General features: G+C 44.5%; 1 protein-coding gene across 1 annotated transcript in view; it reads left to right on the top strand.

Annotated features, from left to right (window-relative positions):
- Window positions 1–6,192: 6,192 nt before the first annotated feature.
- The window catches only part of LOC143038759 (methyltransferase-like protein 27), a 42,101-nt gene continuing 40,855 nt past the window's right edge, over window positions 6,193–7,438 (top strand). Inside the window, exon 1 of the mRNA XM_076208288.1 lies at window positions 6,193–6,226. The gene's annotated coding sequence lies outside the window, so the exon portion shown is untranslated. The remainder of the gene's footprint in view (window positions 6,227–7,438) is intronic.

Below are 7,438 nucleotides of genomic sequence, written 5' to 3'. Positions count from 1 at the left end.
CCCTGGTCTTACCCCGAGACATAGGGGCATTTCTAAACGTGATCTAGTATTCAAAAAAATTATCCCACTTATGTAAAGAATGTCAATAAAATTTAGTGGTACATATTTTCCTTTCCTATCTTTCATTTTCATTTGAAAAATAATCAAACCAATGGAATATTTATACGATACTAAAAAAAAAAAAAAACCCAAGTAGGCCTATTGCCTCCCTGTATTTAAGGGATTAAAATTGGAGGACATAATATAAATCGTATCAGATATGCTGATGACACGGTATTGGTGGCTGACTCAGAAGAAAAACTGCAACATCTATTGAATGTAACCGTAAGATCTAGTGGGGAGAAAGGTTTAAATGTAAATATGGGGAAAATTAAAATACTAGTGGCCAGTAAAACAGATCCACCAAGAATGCAAGTACAAATAGCAGGGAGAAGAATAGAACAAGTAACCAAATTTTCGTACCTGGGAAGCGTATTGACAGAAGATTGTAGATGTGAAAAAGAAATAAAATCAAGGATAGCGATAGCTAAAAGCACGTTTCAGAAAATGAAAGGGGTTTTAACAAACAAGAAAATATCTACAGACATAAGGAGAAGAACAGTTAAAACATTTATATGGTCAACACTATTATATGGTTCAGAAGCGTGGACAATCAGCAAAAAATTGCAGGAAAACTTAGAAGCAGCAGAAATGTGGATATGGAGACGAGTATTAAGAGTACCATGGACAGCGAAGAAAACAAATGAAGAAGTATTGAGAGAAATGGAGACAGATAGGGAATTAATGACAACAATAAGGAAAAGACAGTTGCGATTCTTAGGACATATAATGCGGAGGGAAGGGTTGGAAGAGGTGGTGATGACGGGAATGATGGAGGGAAGGAGAGCAAGAGGAAAGCAGAGGGAGAAGTATATGGACGGGCTGATGAGGGCGACGGGAAAACAACTCAAACCAGCACAGATGTTACAAGTAACTAGGGAACGTGAACGGTGGCGCTCCATTGTTGCCGAAGTCCAAGAGGATATGGCACGACGGTAAGGTAAGGTGAGGTAACCCCATGTATATGTCATTTACACCAGTATGATTGAATTTTATATTTATACAAAATCTAATGCATTGTCAATTCTTGCAAAACATAGTTTTCTTGCTTTAGATTAACCATGTGACGTCATTACAAAATTGAAAGACTGACTTCAATCCGTGCGCGATAGAAGCATGAGTGCGCATTGAATGATGAATAATGTAATTGAAAGAAGTCTGTATTTTTTTAAATATCTAGAATTGATTAAAAAAAAAAAGTAATTCTTACCTCTTAATCGACTCTGGCGTTTATTTCAGAAAAACTGCGAAAATTGACAATAATGGAAATAAACCTGCCCAAAAATATTTGTAGGTACTTTAGGTCTGCGATCGGGACACAAACTAACATTCTTTAACACTTAGGGTAAAAAGCCCTCCTATTAGGTGCATGCGGAGTAAGCCGCCCATTATACTTTTTTTTTTTTTTTTTGTGAAAATCATGGGTAGATATAAAATATAGCAGAGAAAGGAGTGAAAATAGCTAAGAAATATTGTCTAGTTGATACATTTTCCACAATTGACCTCATTTCAGAGGTCAACTGCGGAAAATGTAGCAACTAGACAAATTCTTCCTTAAGGAGGGCGTCTTACCCCACCTTCCCCTACTTTATTAAAATAAGCTTAATATCCCGCAACCCGCGAATACTAATTTCTTATCTGCTGTATCTTGTTCATCAAAATAAGCGCAAGTCCAAGTATCGGTAGCGAGGTACGAAGAGAGGCAAAATTTGTATATTCTGTTCTGCAGGTCCAGTGAAATGAACTCGTGAAGCGAATAGAACCCGCCAAGATTTATACATTTTTCAAGCCACGGTATAAATTGTGAAACTGGATAATGCCACCACATAGGCAGAGGTTCCGGATAAGACCATGTCTGCCGAGGTCCCTCACTGCTCACGTGAAGGCGGCGCAGTAGCCGTGGCAGCTCCCCAAGAGCCTCGACTTGACATTGCTCATTTCGTGGGGAATAAGGGAACAGATGCAGAGAAGTTGGTCATCATCCGCCAGAAAGCCCCAGCTATCGAGGCTCTTCCCTTGAGCTACAAAGGCGGTCAAAAAAGGCGATTCCAGCCTGCCTGGTGCTCGACATACCCGTGGCTCAAATTTTCAGTTTCGAAGAACGGAGGCTACCGCGTTGCTGGTGTGTTCTTCCCTAGAGACGCGTCCGGGACTGGAGGCCAGACTAAGCTTGGAACACTCGTCTTGGAGCCTATGTCCAAGTACAAGAAGGCCCTAGAGGTTTTGGCAAACCACAACCAGAATGGCTACCATGCCGCTGCCATGACCCGAATGGAGCTCTTCCTCGACACTAAGTGGCCCATCGAAGGCCATCAACGCAATCATTACCGCAAAGAGGAAAGAACAAATTGAGAGAAACCGTCGTTCACTCGTTCCGGTAATCGAGAGCGTCTGCCTTGGACACCCTTAGCAGACAAGGATACAAGAATGGTAGAAGCACTTGCTAGTTCGAATGCTTTTTCCAGATCTAGAAACACCACAATTGCAGGCTGACTACCGACCAATCCAAGAGGGGTTGCCACACAGTCAGTTGTTGTCACTCCTTTTATAAAACCATACATATTGCGACGGAAGGGTCCCATCCACCACAGGAGGCAATTGAGGACCATCCGTTCAGCGGCCTTTCCAATGCAGGACGTGAAGGATATGGGCCTGTAGCTGTATGGGTTCCTGGGTTTAGGAATCGGCACGACATCGGTCTTTTTCCACTCCACAGGGAGTCGGCCCGCCTTCCAGGAGGCACTGATGAGTGCCAATGCTCTCAGCTCCCCAGCTGGCCACAGTTGTCTCAAGAAGGAGTAAAGCCGTCAGTACCCGGAGCAGTATCCTTGTTCGTCTTGTGAGCCCATCGAGATTTCTCGAGTGTAAAGGGACAGTCCGTCGAGGCAGCCATGGCCGTGGCAGTGTGGACCACATCCTCTCTGCCCTGTTAGAGGAGGTGCTGTTCCTGCTTGGCAGGTTAGGGGGAGTTGGGTGGAAGAGGAGCGGTCCGCAAATTGCTGAGCCAACAGCTCCGCCTGTTGTTGGGGCTGCGGGTGACCCAAGGGGTGGGGGTGGGGGGAGATTGCACCTGTTAGCAGCCGCCGTTTCCTCCAGAGGGTACTAGCAGTGGTTTGGGCAGAGAAAGTGGCACACCATTCCAGCCGCTTCCCGGACCCCGTGGGTGACCGCCCGCGAGCGCTTGATTGCAAAGAGCAGGAGGGCTCGTGCTTCGAGTGTTGGGTGGCGTCGCAGAAATCTACGGAATGCATTGACTCGGTGGTTTTGCTCCCCTACGATGTCGTTATAATACCACCGGTCAGTATGCAGGTTTAAACCTGGCTTTGTTTTGGGGACTGCTCATTCCGCAGCGGCCTGGACAGCGGTGACAAAATCTCGAGGTAGGTCGTCTATGCCCTGTGTGTGTATGGGGGGGGGGGATAGGACTGGTACCAGCGGTCTAGTTCCCCCTGGAAAAGTGCCCAATTGGCCTTCCCTGTATTCCAGCGTCGAGGTGGGGGATGGAGAGGAGGAAGGAGGTCCACAGCTAAAGTCTTGACTAGAGCAAAATGCTGACTAAAAAGCTGCGGGTCCACCATCTAGTGAGCACGATGAGCCATGCACATGGACAGGAAAGCGAGGTCCAGGTGCCCTCCCAAGATGTGAGTAGCCTCCCTTAAGTTCAATAGGGTGACCTCAGGTATCTCCCCACGTTAAGTGTTGCTAGGGTGTACCCAGTAGAACTGGGTCGTCAGAGGAAGCGGGAAATGGGGTGGTGTACATTAAAGTCCCTGGCAATGAATGTGGGTTCGTGGCCAGATAGGGAGAACATCTCCCCAGGTGCCAGTTCACTGTCTTGAGGACGATATACTGTATGTTGTACAAGAGGAAGGTGCCCCCGGCAAGGTTGATTCTGGCCGCCAAGGCCTCCACTCGTTCACCGCAAGCCACGGCGGGTACGGGTTCACTCGGAACCAATTTAGCTAGTCCGAGTGACTTCCCGCTCCAAGTTGTATGGTATACCTGATATCCCACTGACTCAGACGGCCGGTTGACCGGCCAATTGGTCTCCTGCAAGAGGGCTATATTTAGGTCCCTTGTGGCCAGGGCAGCCTGTAGGACGTGAATTTTGCCAACAAGGCCGTTGACATTCCACTGCAAGAGCTTTATTTTTCGCCGGGACGGAGATGGAGGAGGAGGAGGAATGGGAGGGCGGAGGAGGAGTAGGGTGGGAGGTAGAGGAGAGAAAGGAGTAGGGTAGGAGAGAGGAGGAGGGTGATGAGTAGAGTGGAAGGGGAAGGAGGACAAAGCGTAGTGTAAGATGCTGGTAGAAAAGACTGTAGAAAGAGGGGTAGAAGACGGGTTGTTGCATTTTATAGGTATGTTGTTTAATAATATAGCCGAGCGAGCTGCCTGACTCCGACTTCCACCTTGTGTAAGTAAAAGAAATATTGTTGATAAACAAGAGGGCGGGAGCTCGAGTGTATTGCTGATATAACATTCCTTGTAACCGAAATGAAAAATATGCAGACTCGAGATTATTCTAAGTAATATTATCATATAGACTTGAAACAAAGAATCTGATTGGTGAAAGGGTGGAGGAGGAGAAATTTCAATTGGTTCACGATTGCAAGATCATGGCCTTTGGGGAGGATCCTAAATATAAAGATCGTTGGAGTAAGGAAATCACTACGTCACTGCAAACCTCACGTAGGTTCTTGCATACATGCTCTCGTGGGATTCTTTTGAAAAGAGTCAGAGAAGTGTGCTTTATAAGAATTAACGTAAGAAAGATAAAGGAAATGACTACATTTTCATTCTCCTGGACAGAAAATTATAACTAAAAGAAGCGAGTCGCTATATCCATAAGTGGGAACTACAAGGGTGATTACAGTGGCTACAGTGGTGACAGGACTAACAGTGGCCAGAGGGGTGACTGGGATACACAGAGGTGATAGGAGGGTGGGGGAGGAGGAGGAGGAGGAGTAGGGTGGGGGAAAAAGAGCAGAGTGGGGAGGAGAAGGAGTAGGGTGGGGAGGAGAAGGAGTAGGGTGGGGGAAGAAGAGCAGAGTACGAAGGCGGCGGGAGGGGGGGGGAGAGTAGTGTAGGGTGTAGTAGGAAGAGCAGAGTAGAGTGGGGGAGGAGGAGGAGTAGAATGGGGAGGAGAAGGAGAAGGGTGGGGGAAGAAGAGCAGAGTAGAATGGGGGGGGAGGAGGAGGAGTAGGGTAGGGGAAGAAGAGAAATGTAGGGTGGGGAGGAGGAGGAGGAGTAGGGTGGGGAGGAGGAGTAGGGTGGGGGAGGAAGAGCAGAGTGAGGTGGGGAGAAGGAGTAGGGTGGGGGAGGAGGAGGAGGAGGAGTAGGAGTAGGGTGGGAGGGTTAAGAGGAGGAGTAGATGTAGGGTGGGACGGGGGATGGAGGAGGAGGAATAGGGTGGGGAGGAGAACGAGGAGTAGGGTAGGAAGGGGAGGAGGGGTAGAGTGGGAGTGGGAGTAGGGTGGAAAGGGGAAGAGGAATAGGGTGGGGGAGCGCCACATCATCACTACTTTCGTCGCTGCTATGCTGACACTCGTCCTCAGACATGGTCCAATTGATCTCTTTCAACTCTGACTTGATTCACTCTACTTTCTCACATAAGGAAAGCCGAAATCGGTCACCTGGTCTATTACTATACGCTAAACACTACCTTGTGGCCTAATTTTCGGCCAACTATAATTTCACTTATTTTATAAGAAAGTAATGATTTCGATATAATATCGTGTTTTTTCTCTATTTCTTCTTCTTTCTTAATTTTGTTTAAAAGTTATTTGAAGTCAGGAAATGACAATGATACTCTTGCCTCATCTAAAAAACAAAAACAAAAAAATACTTATACAGGTGCCCTCTGAACTACCACAAATGGGTTTCATATAGTGATTATTTTCGAGATGTATTTCTTATACCTTCGAAATACAATTTTGGCTGGGTTTTCCAAAAGCATGTATATTTATTTCTTATGATTTTGAAAATTAATTGCTGGTTTAGTTAAAAAATTAGCGCATAAGGGTACAAAAGACAACTTGGCAACTGTATGAACATGCCCTCCAAGAAAACCGTAGTTGAAAGATAGTAGACTTTCGCGGTTCCCGACGAAGCGCAGTCACATCAGAAGGTTTGTTGTGCAAGTTGTGCATTTTCTACGTGTGTGTACGCGGATTATGTGTTACCAAACTTCGGCTTTCATATGTGTGTGATGAACCAAGGGTATGATGAAGCATAGTCAGGGGTGAACCATTACCACAATTTTGATTACCATTTTACATGATATAAAAAAAACTATAGCACTTGTCACAACAGCAAGTGGTCACTCTACTCAAGCTAGCGATTCTCGGGGACCAGTGGATTTAGAGAGCCCGGGGCAATCTAAAGTATTGCGCGTCTTCATCAGCGGTTAGCCATAGCATATAGGCTGTTAAAATCCAAGTTTTGCATTTATTTCCTCAACCTATAATTACACTTACATAAAAGCTATTTGTTCATAAAACAAAATTACTTCTTTGCAGCCACCAATATTTATTTCAAATTTGTAACATTTTACAGGTTCCAATAAGAATGTTACAAAGTATTCCAATAATAGGGAAAGATAACACATTATATGTTTGACATTATCAGTATGTTACATTTAAAATATTGTGGATATTATTCTTGCATTTTTCTACCACACTAAAAAATTACATGAAAATTTCTCTCGATAGACAAAATTGCAAGGTTATTATCTTTCTTGCCTCATTGTTGATCCCTGATGTATCTTTATTGACTTTGATTTGGAGAAATTCCTTTCACAACTAGCATTGGACACAGCAATTGCTAAAAAAAAAAATCATTAGTACCACAACAATTTTAACCATTCTTACAGCTTTCACTTAATTATCCAGCAAAGCAAATCTAAAGTTCTCCATTTAGAAATGTTCTCTTCTGGATGAACATCTTAAATATAGAACAATGTGGCGTCTAATACGATGTGGTTCCGCCGTCATATCTGTAGTATTCACGTCAGAATATTTCACGTATAAATGCTGAATGTGCCGAACCATAGTCATATTTCTCTGAATCTTACAATGTTTGAATGTGCAGAAAAGCAAATAACTCATGAAGTGTATTCATCTATACTGTACGTTTCGTAAATTCAATTGTTAGCGTATATACTGCCTCATGTTGTTCCAGACGTGTTTCCTGAATTAAACATTAGGCCAGAATCACTACTTTTTTCATCTTGCATCTTCTTTCGTCTTTCACTTATTCTTTCTGTAGAAGCATCATGCGTATTGCATATCTGCATAGCTCTCTCAGCTATGCATATATGGAAAAAATCAAGAATACCTAC

Source organism: Oratosquilla oratoria, chromosome 25 (assembly GCF_046742065.1).
Source record: "Oratosquilla oratoria isolate Oo_2021 chromosome 25, ASM4674206v1, whole genome shotgun sequence".
Classification (NCBI taxonomy): domain Eukaryota; kingdom Metazoa; phylum Arthropoda; class Malacostraca; order Stomatopoda; family Squillidae; genus Oratosquilla; species Oratosquilla oratoria.
The sequence above is the reverse complement of the archived record's forward strand: the minus strand, read 5'-3'. Positions and strand labels throughout refer to the sequence as shown.